At 38.7% G+C, this 15213-nt stretch overlaps 1 protein-coding gene across 5 annotated transcripts in view; it reads left to right on the top strand.

Moving 5' to 3' along the window:
* ENOX1 (ecto-NOX disulfide-thiol exchanger 1) overlaps positions 1-15213 on the top strand; it is a 398268-nt gene that overhangs the window by 127242 nt on the left and 255813 nt on the right. The window contains exon 1 of one of the 5 annotated variants that reach the window (XM_075199756.1): positions 3825-3843. The exons of the other annotated variants lie outside the window; for them this stretch is intronic. The gene's annotated coding sequence lies outside the window, so the exon portion shown is untranslated. Of the gene's footprint in view, positions 1-3824; positions 3844-15213 lie in introns of those variants that run through there. 5 annotated transcript variants of the gene reach the window in all.

Genomic DNA, 15213 nt, shown 5'->3' on the forward strand with positions numbered 1-15213 from the left:
ATATGCTTTAATGTTGGATGGCAGCCAGTGCAATCGGACATACTGTCTAGGTCGAAGGAATAATGTTTGCAACTATATATCAACAAATAGTTGAAGTTGAAATTGAAAGGAAGATGTATATTTCAACAAGACAGTCTTCCAATACTTGCCTCACAAATCCACCATGAAGTAGAATGCTGGAATTAAATATTAGGGTTTTCTAATGGCTTATACAGATTGTTGTTAGACATATGTGGGGAGATCTCATGCAGTGCATGCAAGAAGACTTAATAATATTTTTTGAAGTAACAGATGGATAAAATTTGCAAAGCAAGAATAGAAAGCGCGGTACACGAAATGTGAGGGAGCTGTGATTTCTGCCAAAGACGGTTTACCAGACTGCTGACTTACAGGGTGTACAAACTCTTGCACATACCACATTGTCACTGCCTGGTTTTGTTTTTTCAAAATGTTAAATGTGCAATTACTATTTGCGGAATTAAAGACATGAACATATATATTTATAATCTGAAGAGGATGGAACTTTTTCCCCCTACTAATTCAGTGAAACGTACAATGTAATGGGGCCAGGAGAGTCTAAACTTGCATACACTGGTGTGTGTAATATATAAATATAATATACAAAACTGCACTCTGTAAATGATGATATCCTTATATACCGTAATGCTGACTAATTACTTTCATATGTATGAATAGATGCCTTGTACATTCAGTTTGTGTTTTTCAGTTTTTTGAGATGGCTAATAAATTAAACATAATTACATCTCTAGTGTACATTATTGTGTTAGTGCTTGTGGGATTTCTGCCTAATAATAAACATGTTTGTGTATATATTGTTGAGTAAAAGAGTTGCTTACACTATGGGAATTTATAGAACACTCAACAATGTGTTTTGTTTTACTCTTTAATCCTGACATTGTTAATGTCTTTATGAAACAGCAATTCATCTATTCACTGTTCATTTCGGGCTTATTATCATAGGTCTAGCTGGCCAGAGCATGTAGTATGCAGTATTCCAATTATCCTTTTGAAAACAAAAAAAGGCAACTGATTAAACTTCTTTCGAATACACCCCTTTAGGCCGTTTGAGATGCCTAAAAATGTTATGTTCTGATTACATTATTGTTGTCTGCAGGTTTCAGTATTTCCATGAGTTAAATATGTTTATATCTGGAGGAGCAGAGATGTTTAAGGAAAGCTGACCTTGTTGCAATGGGGCGTTAAAACAGATGCAGTTTGTGTTGTAATGGTAGCAGTAACTGTGTTTTTTCTAACCAATTATAATTACCATAGCAGTGAAATATGGAGCAGTGCAGGGTTGGAGCTTGTCCTTTTCACTTAAGCTGGCGTGATATTAATGAAAGTGGCCCACGCCCCAATGCTTTAGGAAGCCTGGCTTCTATATAACGGTAACCTTCACTGCACTTAAAGTGTCATTTCATTTGCTCCAGCAGAAACTTAACCAGGAGGCTTTTATGGGGGCAATGGCCCTTAAGCAGAGATGCTAATTCAGATATGTTTCCTGCATTACATGAAGGGAGAGGTCACACAGATAAGAAAGTGAACAGTATGACATTCAGTGAGTCCTTGTCACTTCCAGCTATTCCCATGCTCTGCCTACAGATATGTTTTATTGCCTTGTGTGCTTACCTTGACCAGACAGAGAGTCTTGGAGCTGGGAAGCAGTTAATGCTGTACAAGTTATTCTTTCCTGCTTGAATGCTTTGTTTTAAAACCACTGAATTGCGTCTCCATCCCAACGTGCACCTAGAAATGTAAAAGTGACTCAAGGTATGCATAATTTAGGATGCTATTGGAACTTGTGAAATAGAGGATTATCGCGCATCTTATTCAGAAATGGTTATTTTGAAATGGAACCTGAAAAAAAATCTCATTAATAGCATGTTAAAAACCACTGGAAACCTGGCAGTATATTTTTAAAGGAATGTAGAAGAAAATTTGTGCAACAGCATAGATTGTCAGTTTGCTGAAGGAATTGCGATGGGCAAGAGGTGGCCCAGCTACCTTAACTAGAGCCACACAGCTCTATGCCCCTGCTTTGACATTGGGGGGATATTCAATTAGCTGCGATGTGTCTGGAACGTCTGAGACACTTTGTGGCGGAGCTTTCTACTGTAATGTGCGCATCGCAATGTCCGCGCACCACATTGCCGGCTATTGAATTCCTCCCATTATGTCATAATGGGTGGAGTATGGATCAGCTGGCTTCTATGTCATGTGACCTTTGCTCAACACTGGGAGGTCACAGAGCACAGCCAATCGGAGGAGGAGGCAGAGAAATGCTGTCTGCACCATGTGGTCTCCCGCCTTCCTCTTTATATGGTTCATTGTCCCATATAAGAAGTTATATTTTTAGCACAGCATCTGGGCAAACAATGAGCAGTGAGAATAGAAGTTAAATAAAACAGCAGAATTGTAAGAGTAGGGCCTGGCAGTAATGGAGAAGGTGATCCAATGCAGATAGCACTTGTCTTCAATTATCATTACTGTCAAATATATGAGATAATATTTGTTTTTGATGTCATCATTATGGTCAAGTTTATATCGTTTCAAACATCAAAAATAAGTTTATGCTTTTATAAGCGTTTTTGTAAACACATGGTCCAAATTCAATCAAATGCTCTGACTATTCTAATAAAAATAAAAAAATACTTAGTGTATCCATTGTCTACAGACAGAGAAGACATTTTGTGAGCTGAACTAATATTCAATCTATCAATTTAGTAGGAAGTAGTCATTTAATTGGCTTCATTCTAATTAGCTAACAATCTATACGCTGCCTGTTTCCAACACTGTAGAACAGATGCAGGCAACAGGTGGCTCGCAAAGCCTTTACCTGCGGCTACCAGCCTGCTGCTCCCGATATCACCTAAGCAAGCACAGCCAATCAGAGGAGGGGGAGGAATTAGGGCAGTGTATTCTGGAGTACATCCGCCCCCTCCTCCTCTGCGGACCCGGCTGAGCAGGTAAGTGTAGAGAGGTATGTTCAAGGGGGGGGGGGTGCAGAGGTTCTATGAGAAGATGTACAGAGGTCTGTGGAGGGATCTGAGTGGCATATGGGGGGGTTTTGTAATACATGTGGGCAGTGATCGTACTAATGCCTGTACAGGTGTCTGATGCTTTAGAAAACCCAGGCACTCTTCAAAATCATTGTATTTCTACGCATGAGACTAATGACTAATCATCAGGACAGAAAATAATTAAAGCACAGTGCTTCCCTATCTCTTCTGCCTCCATTGGTAATGACAGGAGGAGGACATTCTGATTACAGAAGTGGGCGCATGTTGCACACGTAAGGAGGAAAGAGTGACACGTTCTGTCAGCAAGAGAGCTCCGCAGCTCTTGCTGCCATCATGTCATACCTGTTCACAGCTGCAAGAAGCCCTTGTAGATCCTGCAGCTGAGGAGGAAGAAGCAAGCCTCAGCGAGGGCCAAGGAACCACGATATATATGTGTGTGTGTTCCCTTCACACAGGAATCAAGTTGTCTAAATATATCAGCTAAAGCCGTTAGAGGTCATTTCTGGCAGTTACATCACTGACACAAAGCACTGTCTATGAAAGGGCAGCATCACGGTGACTGTATCCCTGTTGTTCCAATATAGGAAGGAGAATCCAAGGCCATAGTAAAACCCAGTTCAGCGTCTGAAAGTAACTAATTTGTTTGCTGAAGGATCAGTATAATGAGAGAGAGGTTTTTTTTTTTTAGGATTTATGCTTTTAGGGCAATGAGAGTTATCCCGAGTTATAACAATTACATTTTAAGTTGGTACATTATGTATTGTAGGACCACACTGTGATACATGAACAACTATCCCTCAAGGTAAGGTTTTACATATGTGTATATTATTTATATACATATATATATACTGTATATAAATCATGTAAGAGAGGAGTATATCCTTTTTCAGTTAACGAAATGTACTATCAAATTGGCATATGATGTTTAAAACTTGCCATTTAAGCCGGGGAGCATTGTTATAACTTAGTATTTTTACTCTGCCGGTAAAAAAATGTAGCGCAGCCACTGCATGGGGGGACATTGTGTAACAAGTACCCCCACTTGTTACAAAAGAGAGCATGTGGTGGAATTTAGAAGCATGTGGGTACATTTTGGGATGAGTGGTATGAGGTGCCGGAGTTGTTTTGAAATTAAGGTAATGTTCGGCCCTTTTGGTGGTCCGGGGTCCACACAGGCGACCCTTGAAGAATATCGGGGGTCCCACCACTGCTGTATGATTACTGTTCTTATATATCAGGGCAGTTAATGAGAGGGTTGTATATTGTTAACCATAAGCTTCAGAATCTGAAGTTCAAATGTTTTTTCAATAATTTAGCAAAAATAAGCTGTAATATCTGACTTTTATGAGATGTGTCCATTTATTCACAAGATCATGTGTTCACTTTAGTGTGTGCTCACTGGGTACCGGTATATATCTCAGATTATCTATTTCACTCAATTCAAGATTTCAGTTGGTACTATGGGCATAGGAATAGTCTCTTTTCTACACTTTATAGAAGTGATGGACAGGTTGCTAGTTGATTGAATTGCATAGACATAGTTGAATAGTCCTAGTTAAAAAAGGAATATATGGGTTCCAGATCCATTCAGATACACTGTTTGGACATCTATGGGTACATACTGACCTTATATGGTGACCAGCATCTTTAAGTATTACAGAACATGCTAAACAGGAATACATTGTGGAATACAGTAGTACTAGTCTACATGTTTTGTTACAATTTAGGTTATAAATGTATTGATTAATTGAACAGGTGCCTAGATTTGCAAGCTGTTACTAATCTTGCAACAGAAAATTGTTGGATTTTTTTTCTTTAAATGTTCCATTTCTTTTTCCATGTTAATTTAATTACTACTTGCTCTGTGTTGAAGCCTGTTTGTTGTGTCTGGGTGGAATCTTGGCCTTCTCACACTTCCCCTGTTCATTCCTGTTGAGCTGTCCTGGCCTGGCTCACAAGTGTGTGTCTGTTCACACACCAAGTTGGGAGTGAGCAAATGGAAAAATATACCGTCTATGTGAAAGTGTTATAAAGTAAAAACAAACGCAATTTAGCAGAAGGTTTTTGATTAGTAATAATGAATTGAAAACCTTTTGTACCTGCTTTTATTTCAGGATTTTTATATTACTTGCTGTATTGTGAGGGTCCTGTGGCAAATGTAAAATTCCGTCACAACACTTCTATTGTGTCCTTATGCTGTACAGTCTGAGCCAGGGACATAATACAGTCATTATGTTACTGAATAAATAGATTCCGCAAGGTTCTACAATAATTGTATAGTAACAAGGCAGCCAGTGCATGCGAGATTGGAGAATGTGAAGGTTACTTGTTTACAGGGGAGTGATAGCTGAATGTTGTAAGGAACTGATTGGCTTGTGGTATAGTTGGGAGGTAGCCAAGATGATTGCATCTTTTGTGTAGCTGAAAGGTCAGGCATGGTGCACAAAGCACATTGAGCTGGCACATGCCACTGGCAACAGTTTAATGCAGTGTTTTGATTATTTTGAAGTGTAATTGTGCATCTGTAACCAAAATAGGTATTTTGGAGAACTGGAAAACTGGCGTTTTTTGTTTTTTTTGATCTACAAGTTTCATGTCTCTATGATTTGAAGTTTGTTTTAAAATGTTACATCTCTCTTCCTACTGATCAGTAAATTTTGCCCATGAAGATCGGTGCACAAGTGGTTTGCAATAATGATTGTGAGAGAATGGAAAGATGGTGCTAGGCTTCTCCAGTATAGGTTAAATATCCAATGCTTCCAGTAAAAAAGATGATGGGGGATGTCTGACATTTCAGAAATATTCATTCATCCATTGCTGGTATGTGGAGGTTTGCATTTCCCGAGCCTTATTTTACTGCCTTGCAAATCCCAGGTGCATTTTATGGATGACAGATCGGACAATTTAGTAGGCCAGGCCACACATTTTAATAAATCCTCCTACTTTTCCTTCAATTTAAAAGCCCGCAATGAATCTGTTAAATCTTTTAGTATCACTATTACAACGTATAATGGAACATGGACAATGCTGCCGAGAAAATGTCTTCATTAGAATATTAGTTAAGTGGTTTTTGGCAGGGTAATAGAAACATTACACAAATTTATACAGCCATCTCAAAAATTAGCTCACTGTCCCTGACGGTGATTACCTTTTGTCAATTTAACAAATAACATGAAAAATAGATGGAGTTATTTAAACTGAATAAATATTAACATTATTCTGGTAGGAATGACGTTAAATACTTTAGTTCAAGGAAATCTTGACTGCTTTGAATAACAGGAAACTTGCGGCACCAAAAAAAATTGGAAATAAATGAACTATAATCTTCTTATCCCATATCCATGACTGGTAAATATTTGTAATCAATGCTTTCTAATTAAATGCTATTGATTGGTAAAACCAATACAGGGTTGTGTAGCACAGTGCAACGAGAAATTACTGTGCCCGTTTCTATAGTTCCTTCTTCTTCGGAGTCTGATACCTCGCTGTCCTGCGTTTTTAGTACCCGCCGAATGACGAGCACTAAATCTCCTACTCCATGCACACACTACCAGAGTCCTCGTCTGTGTACATAGAAACCTATGGTTTCCCAACTGGAAGAAGGAATAGACAATGAGACAATGATGGTTATGAGTAAATATATTATGTTTTTTCCAGAAGAGCAAAGCAAATAAGGGATTAAAGTTTGAAACAATGGTATAATGACACCCTTAATTCTTTGAGATTTTGTATTCATGCCTCAAGCTTGAAGCTACATCAGTTTACAAAAATAGGAAAGTCCACCTAAAATAATCTATACATCCAAAAACGTAGTTTTATGATTGTCTGAAACACCTCCCAGCAATCCAAATACAAAAAACAGGACACATTCAGCAATGGTCTGATCTTCCCAGGCCACACCCTTGAACAGCTTAGTCAAACTCAATATTGGGCATGGCTCCAGACTGAAATCAGTAAGCTTCTCTTATTGTTGGAACTCGGGACATTGTCGCTGAAAATACCCAGCATAGTTGGTAAGTATGTGAAATTCTCAAACTGTGTGTTCAGGTGACCACAGTTCTTCTCTTTTCCAAAGCTGGTGTTGCCAGTCTTAAAGTCTGACTATTGTAAGCAGCATGGATTGGTTGAGTCTGTTGCCCTTAACCATTTCTGATTTAATTGCTTCAGGAGACCTGTTGTACCTTCCCACAGTGACTCCGTTATTACCAAAGTTGTCATCCTTAGCAATGTCCAAAAATATGGTCTTTTTATAGCTATATAAATATTTAGTTCTAGTATTCACTGGAAACCCAAGTGATATCCTGACTGGTGTGTCATATAGAAGTTAGCGTGTCTGTGGCTGGTGTAATAGTAAGCTGTTCTTGAGCACACTGAATGTCGGCAACTAGTTTAAATGGCTCATGGAATATACATTAGAGATTTTTGTTGGCTGAGCGTAGGGGGGTAACATACTTTCATTATCAGGGAGTGTTTCTTAGTTACCGTAGCGACGTAGAAGCTAAGATATGTCCAGCCTTGTTGCATTTATGCAAACACAATTCAATTCAGTTAACAATTCCTACATAAGCCGAAATTGTGGCTGGTACCATGTGTTGCAGAGTAGTGTGCAGTGCCACATTACAATCCTTGTTTAGTTCAATATAAACAGAACAATACAACTTGCATAACTCTTTAATAAGTTCAATTTAAAATATGTATTTAAATATTTGGGCTCATCCCTTGTTATAACAATCATGGCTGTTGTGGTCCGTTCCGTCTCAGAAAGTTAGTTTGAACTAGGAACTAAGTTTGTTTTATTGAATGATTGTTGCTATATAAAAAACAACATGCAACAGTCTCTTTAACAAAAGAGATAAAATACACTGAGAAGTTCAAGATGTGCATGGAATATATATCCACTTGGAGAAGATGTTTTGCTGACGAGCGCTACAGGTTTTTCGAATTTAGAATGGCTGTTTACTTTTTTTAGACATACACTATTAAGGGTGCGTTTATTTTAGTACTTGACAAAGGTTGAGTATAGAAATGTACTATAAAATCATAGAATGTTTAACTCAATATAACTTCTTTTAGTTTTTCTGTCTGACATACAATAATATTATAGTGTGCTATGTAGAGTGTGTTATGTTATAAAAATGCTGATAATTGTTTACTCAGAACTGCGTAAGTGTTTGTGTGTTAAATTGACACCAGCAGATTAATGGAGCCATTTGCCATGAGCATAAAGAGGATATTGAGTGAATGTAAGCGATATACCAGCCTATAACATTATAGAGGAGCTGGAAAATGCAAAATCCCATAAAAGGTTACTAGGAGTGTCATGGGTAAAAGTACTTTTGCTAATATTTGGTGCTAATTTGGTAGAACATTAATACCCATAGCCCTCACCCTCACCCATACCTGTGTGGTTTGATAAGCTAGTTGTTCAAGTCTAATTCATAGAGCCAGATAGAGTGCCACGTCTAATTCATAGAGCCAGATAGAGTGCCACGTCTAATTCATAGAGCCAGATAGAGTGCCACGTCTAATTCATAGAGCCAGATAGAGTGCCACGTCTAATTCATAGAGCCAGATAGAGTGCCACGTCTAATTCATAGAGCCAGATAGAGTGCCACGTCTAATTCATAGAGCCAGATAGAATGCCACGTCTAATTCATAGAGCCAGGTAGAGTGCCACGTCTAATCTATGGTGCCATATCAGGTACTAATTTTAATATGCCAGTCTATTTTGAGAGCTATGCGTGGCGCCAATATTAATAGCTCTATCTGGTGCCTAGGACATGCATAGTCATAGTGCCAAGTATAATAGTTATTATCTGTATAGAGAACAGGGTCACAACATTCGGCCTCTGAGTACTGGGACAGAAATACTAGTATCTGCATCCTCGTGTGGAGGCTTTTTAACAATGATGAGAGGTATAGCAGAACTGAAGAATTGCATTACTGCACAGTGGTTCCTCCTTTACTGTAGTAAATAGTACATCTTTTACATGTTCAGGCAAGTTAAGTTTTACGGACCAAAAAAATGTGATCCCCTGGTGTAAAACAAGTAAGACAATGATTTGAATGGTTTGCTGTGTTCCAAATTTGAGCCTTTGAGGATATTAAAGTAAGTAACTGTCTAAAGATCATTTACAAACTGTGGTGATTAGTCCACTTTGCACATACCCATCTTCTAGTCCTTGTAACTGCTGCCTATAGTTTGGCGAGATTGTGGGAATGACATGAAATGTGCATGGTGGGAAGTGTAAACACGTCATTTCCTACTTACTGACACTTTTGGACCACTCGTTCCTCAATCTAAACGTTCCCATTTGTCTTCTAAAACACTACGTCGTACACTTCCAGTTATTTCTTATATTAATCACGAGCGTGAAAGAACAGCACTTTTGTATGTTTAAAGATTGTATGTAAATAATGTGTACATATCAAGTCCTTTGTGACAGAAAAATGTTCTGTGTCCCTTTTAACAGGGAATGCCACCTCCCCTAAATGTGCCCTGTTAGCTCATTGAAGTGCATTTAAATCATATCACCCATAACAAAACCTTGTTTTTTCATGTGTGTGTATATATAACTCAATGCATTCAGGCTCCTAGCCTGCACTCAGCAAGGAGCGCCTCAATCTGCCCAGCGACTCCCAGCAGAAGATGCAAAATGTTGCACCTCCAATCAGATGGTGTCATTTTCACATGCAAAAGATTTGCGTGATGCACACTTTTGCTCACACCAGGATCAAATGAAATTTGTACTGCGTGGAGGCATATTCTTGCACTTTCTGAAATGACCCTGAGTGAACATTGAGATTAAGAGATTACTTTTGAATCCTGTGAAATGAAAGAGGGTTTTGCAAACCTTTGGTCTACACATTATCATCATCACCATTTATTTATATAGCGCCACTGATTCCACAACACTGTACAGAGAACTCACTCATGATGTCCCTGCCCCATTGGAGCTTACAGTCTAAATTCCCTAATTTACACACACAGACAGAGAGAGAGAGATTAGGGTCAATTTTGATAGCAGCCAATTAACCTACTAGTATGTTTTTGGAGTGTGGGAGGAAATCGGAGCACCAGGAGGAAACCCACGCAAACACAGGGAGAACATACAAACTCCACACAGATAAGGCCATGGTCGGGAATTGAACTCATAACCCCAGCGCTGTGAGGCAGAAGTGGTAATCACTTAGCCACCGTGCTGCCCATAATTGCTGCCCATTAGTACAGTTCAGCCACAATAGATGAGAATGTACTGTATAGATAGAACATAATGTGCAATATGTTATTACAAGTATTAATTTATCATTTACATGGAATTACATTATAGGTCACCATTGCCTCTTTAAAATAGTTTCTAGAACTATATTGGAACACACTATTTGATATATATTCTAAGATCTCATAAAGGTAAAATATAGAACATGTATAGCAGAAGTGACTTTGATTTCTCATTACAAATGGATGTTATTGGGATCATTGACTGTAGATACTAGAGTTTCACAAGTGCTAATAAGTATATGGTATAAGTTACCATCTCTTGAAAAGACACAAGATGTCTATCATACAAGGCCTCCAGCTTTGCTTGTTATGGGGATTCTATAGCAGACAACATCTAGGTCTCACTATTATGAATGGAGAAAGGACATCGGTGTCTGCTGTCTAGTTTAGTTTAAGTTTGCCTGCAACAGTTCTGAAATACTTTCTGCTTGTATTTTACCATGTAATGTTTGTATGAAGTCAGGCAGCAATAATGCTAAACGAAACAAATCAATATCTAGCCCCAAAACTTTAGTGTGACCTTTAAATATGTATAACCCACAAGCTAGCTGCATGTAAATAATATAGCTCAGCTGCATTCATTTTACTTAAGTAAGGGACTTTAACAGATTCATATACACGTATCTTGCTGGGGCACTTACTGATTTTCATCCCACGTTCATTTTGAGAGTGAAGAGGAAAACACTGTAGTGTGCTATACATACACAGCCACACAACTTCCAGGAGGATTAGACCATTTTATTACTGCACATTTCTCCCTGTGCTTTTGAAATACAGCTTGTATGGACATTTTTCAGCTTTAATGGGACAAGCACACACTGCTGTTTTGCCAAATGCATTACGCATAGTTCATGCGAAACATTGAAGGCTTAGGGCAAAATGAAAGCAGGTTACACTGATAGAACATTGATTTATAGAGGGAGTACTTGGAGCTGGAAATATTTACCTTCCCTGTATAGATCTGAAAACCATCACAAACACATAAATATTCCATTCTTAGAAAAGTAAAACTAAGGTTTATCAGCCACTTCTCTAAGCACCTGTCTTAACCTGTGAGTGCCCTTTGTTAGACAGTTTATTTCCTGAAAAACAAGCAGCTTTTTTTTCTCATTTGAAATCACCATATTCTTGTTTTCCACCCTATGAAATGCTATCGGTGGTGCAGAGGACGTGAGCACATCTAAGCATAACATGTGCAGGTTCCTTACACTACCATGTGCTGCTTTTATAATGTAAGATAGGCTGTCCTGTCATGCTTTTAGAAAAGTATGCTAGTATAGTATGTACATGGCAGTGCCGTAACTAGACATTTTAGTGCCCTGGGCGAGACAGGGCACTGGCGCCCCCATCTAAATGGGAGTGACATTTGCCAAGTGGGTGTGGCCAACCTAATGTGGGGGTGTGGCTATCACTTTACTTAAAGAATTCTGCGGGAAAGTCTCAGTCTAATTCAGTGCCAGGTAGCGGGTGGCTGCTGCGCCTCCTTGGGCTTGCGCCCCTTGGCGATGGCACCGCCCACACATGCCTAGTTACAGCTCTGCAAAGGGGTCAGAATCTGCATTGATTTGTCAAGAAATTCAGTTTCATGATAATAATAATAATAATAATATTTGGCATGTCATCTATTATTAAGTCATAATTATTTTAATCTAGCAATAGTAACATTTAAAGCATTTACCACCCTTAGATGACTTTAATGTATTAGCTTGTATGGTCTCCTGCAACGTTTAATACATTGATTTTCTCATGTGCTTTTCAGCCATTTATTTAATTTGTAGCACCCTGCAGGGCATTCCTTATAAATGCCATTATCAGTAATAACGAATGACCCACAAATTGTAATATACATTTGGATTATTTTACATGTGGAGCCAGTCTCATGGTCGAGCTTACCGTGCTTGTTAACAGATACTTTGCAAAACCCAGATTTCGAAATATGATTATTGAACTTCATTAATAAAAAGCAGTTGAGGAGGACAGGGAAATAAGGTTATAATTATTTCTTGCAGCTGTCTATAAACATCTAAACCTAGCAGGGAGCTGAGAGATAGTACCACAATGTCAGATGAAGATCAATTAAAACCACTTTACTAACCATTAGAAAGCATAAGAAAGTCCATAATCATCTTAAGTACTTCTGATATGTCCTTAGGTGTATGCAGACTGACATTCTGGACAATGACTTGGTTGTCCACACAGTGGGCGTGGGGGTGGGGGCGGGGGGAGAGATTTTTTTCTTCAGCCTCTTGCCTTTCCGCAGTGGAACGCATGTGCGTTCCAATGACAGGAAGTTCGGCATTTGGAACGCAAATGCGTTCCAAATGCCGAACTTCCTGCTTTCGGTGGAACGCATATGCGTTCCACTGCACTGCTTTTGATGCCGGGAATGTTGCTTGTAGGGGAGATTGTAGGGGAGCTTGTAGAACCGCGATTCATCTGGGCACAGAGGCTGGTATCGGGCGGCTGCGCCTCCTTGGGCTTGCGCCCTGGGCGGTCGCACCGCCCGCACCGCCGTCGTTACGGCTCTGGTACATGGTACCAGATGCTGGGATATCCTGGATTTGCTTTTACTACTTAGTGCGACCATTCACAAAAGTCGAGGAAAAGTAGAAGCAAATTTTGAACTGGGTTGTTGTGGTCCACAGTCCTTGGCCTGTGACTACTTTTGCTCGGAGCAGTGCACACATTTATACTATGAGCAGCAGAAGGGAATTACATGTGTGCCTGCTCACTGCAGACAGGGGACTGCCATCATCCTTTGCCAGCAAAACTGTGAAAAAACTACTTGAATCTTCCCTAAAGTCCATAGCGAAACTGTATTGTAATTTTGCAGGAAACTGTAAATTATCCATTGTTAAAACTGTCATGTATAGTACACTATATCCATAAGACCCTGACCTATACCTCTTTCAACTGTCCGATATAATTTCTTAACACATGAACAATACATTAATTGAATTTTTGTTCCCCTCTTTATAATGTCAGGTCCTCTCCATGTTCATATATATATATATATATATATATATATATATATATATATATATATATATATATATATATATATGCACTATTTAGAACAGGCACCTTTTTATTTTACTTGTTTTTCTTTAATTAAACAAAATTGCTGTGTAATAATTGTCAGGTTAGAAATTTTGCACTTAATTTTTTCTACATTTACTAAATTCTCTCAGATGTGTTTCCACAAAGTATCAGAATCTTCAGAAGAATGTCTTCATTAAAAAGAAGCATTACTAAACCGTTATGTGATTTGTGCAGCAATGCATCTAATCTTCAGCATGCCACCCGTAGTCAACCCAGGGCCGTCTTAGCAACATTATTGACTACCGGGCAAGGCAGCGCACTGGGGTCCTACCTACACAACCACTCACAGGAATAAAAATGTAAATGATCAATAAAATTCTATTTATTGGTTCCTCCAACAAAATCACTGTATAAACATTAAAAAAACATTCTGTACAGGAGAGATTAATCCACACAAACGTTTGGACAATATATTATGAGCCTTGAAGTTGAAAAACAAGAAATTCAACATATAAATGGTACTCCGTTGGTAAATCATACAGATGAAGATGGCACAGTACAAAATTACTATGAATTATTTATTATTAATCAAGGGTTCAACTCAAACATTTGTGAAATTTCTTTGCAGAGAATTGCTTTCTTAATGGAATAATATACTGAAAAGTTGACAAGCCTAAGGGGCACCTATGCTCCTGGGGCCCGAGGGCAACTGCCCAGCGTGTCCATGCCTTAAGATGGCTCAGAGTCAAACACTAGGTTGAATAACTATATTTAGTTTATTTTATGCACTTTAGGTAAGACCTCGCAGCATGTGGCCTGAGGAAAAGCAATTGTTAGAAATAAGTTTCTTTAATCTAAGCAGATATGTTTGCAGCATAGCTAGAAAATAGCGTTACACCTGATATGCTGTGACTTTATAATATGTACCCTTCAATTGAAGCTGAAGATCAATTGAAAGGTTGAACTCCAGTGTTTTTAAGTCTGCTTTCACATTTTCAGTTCTGTTTTCCATGGTGTGACTGAAGATCCCAGGTCCAGGACTAAAACTTGCATCGGGTGACCCTTGCTTAAATCTCTCCTTATAAATGATATCACCACAGTGCTTCTATCTCCATCTCTTCATTAATCCAGCCCATTCTGTGCATGTTTACAAACCATGCTTGGAAGATATTTCCGGGATGTTTTCAAGACTTGAAACTCCCCTCTCTGTTTCTCACTCACATTTTGTATTTCTCCTTAGAGTCCAATATTGTTTTATTTATCATGGGGCAGCCCTAAATTTTGACCATTAACCAAAGTTATGATTTGTTTAATCCAACTAGGAGAGTTTTGCAGAATGAATTGCCTGTTGGATGACATTTAAAAATCAAAACACCTTGTTAATGTTTTGTCTGTGCAGTTCTAGACCTATTTTTTTTTACATATTTCCTTCTATTTGTGATGCTGGTTAAGTATGAAGCAGCTTATCATACTTCCCGTAAACAAATGGAGAGCTAGCTAAAAAGAATTAGGCATTGACTGTGTAAATTGGGCATTAGTAACTCTTGTCCTGCTATGACCTAGTCATGGCTGGAACTTGCCTTGAAGATATGAACTCTAGGGGGTAAATGTATCAAGCTGAGAGTTTTCCGGCGGGTTTGAATAACCAATCAGATTCTAGCCATCATTTAATTAGTACATTCTACCACATGATAGCTAGAATCTGATTAGTTGCTATAGGCAACATCTCCACTTTTCCAACCCGCCAGAATACACTCCGCTTGATAAATTTACCCCCAGGTATCTGGTCCTTTCTGGACTTGGCCACTCCCTCCCCTGTCACACTGTACCCCACGTGCTGAATGTGAG

The sequence above is a fragment of the Mixophyes fleayi genome, chromosome 2, assembly GCF_038048845.1.
Source record: "Mixophyes fleayi isolate aMixFle1 chromosome 2, aMixFle1.hap1, whole genome shotgun sequence".
NCBI classification, from domain to species: domain Eukaryota; kingdom Metazoa; phylum Chordata; class Amphibia; order Anura; family Limnodynastidae; genus Mixophyes; species Mixophyes fleayi.